The sequence below is a fragment of the Zea mays genome, chromosome 4 (assembly GCF_902167145.1).
Source record: "Zea mays cultivar B73 chromosome 4, Zm-B73-REFERENCE-NAM-5.0, whole genome shotgun sequence".
In the NCBI taxonomy this organism is placed as follows: domain Eukaryota; kingdom Viridiplantae; phylum Streptophyta; class Magnoliopsida; order Poales; family Poaceae; genus Zea; species Zea mays.
In genome coordinates, this window is record NC_050099.1 from 150,436,405 (window position 1) to 150,437,687 (window position 1,283).

Genomic DNA, 1,283 nt, shown 5'->3' on the forward strand with positions numbered 1-1,283 from the left:
CAACCGTGGCCAGGTAGGAGGCGGCACCTCATCAGCTGTCGAGCAAGTCGACGGCGCCGGCACCCCAGCGGGGGACATGTCGGACGTTGTCCTCATGCCTGAGACAACGACGAGCGTCGTTTCCCCGCAACATGCCAACCCCAAGCGGACAGATGACGCCAGCACTCTCGCGGAGGACTTGCTGGGCGTTAGCCTCGTACCTGAGATAACGGTGCAGTCCGTCCCTGACGCGACCTCGTCATCGTCCATCGATCGAGAGGTACCGTCCGTTTTCCACCCTGTGCCTTTTAGATTCAGCTTCGATCCACCAAGCGACCCCGCTTCGATGAGCGCTTTCATAAAGGCATATCCTAACCTTCTGGGGTACCATATATGGTCGACCTGGGACCGACTGACGGCCGTCTCATCCTACGGGCCCCCGGGTTCCGAGGAAGAAGACGAGCCCGACTCTGGTTGGGATTTCTCCGGGCTCGGTAATCCTAGTGCCATGCGAGACTTCATGGCCGCATGTGACTACTGCCTCTCCGATTGCTCCGATGATGACCACAGCCTTGACGACGAGGGTTGTGGCCCAAGTCGCGAATATTTCCACGTCGATCTAGGGGGTCACGACGAAGGCAACCACCTTGGTATGCCGGAGGATGACGATCCCCCTGGGCCTGCGCCTCGCGTTGACATCCTGCGGGAGCTAGCTGTGGTCCCAGTCCCTGCGGGGGGCCAGGACACACAGCTCGAGCAAATTCGCGAGATGCAGGCCAAGCTTGACGAGGAAGCAGGACAACTTGTGCAGCTCCGACAAAACATCGAGCAGGAATGGGTAGGCCGAGCACTAGCCGGAGAAGCGCGTCATCAGGCCTAGGATGTCCAGCGCCGAATCACTGACGATGCCAGGGCAAGGCTGCCCCTGGCTTCCAGTGGGGTCGGCCAGAACCTGGCTGCAGCGGCAATTCTACTCCGAGCGATGTCGGAGCCATCCACCACCGAGGGGCAGCGTATCCAGGGAGAACTCAAGAATCTCCTGGAGGATGTCGTGGTCCGACGGGCCGAGAGCTCTGCCTCCCGAAGGCAAGGTTGCCCCCCGGAGCATCGCGCAGCGACTTCCCGATTCATGCGGGAGGCCTCGGTCCACACCGGGCGCACGCGGGACGCGACGCCTGCAGCCCCGGGTCGCCTGGCAACGAGCACCACCGTCGCGACTGTCGAGCCCGCCTCGACGAGAAGGTGCGCCGAGGCTACCACCCCAGGCGTGGGGGACGCTACGACAGTGGGGAGGATCGGAGCCC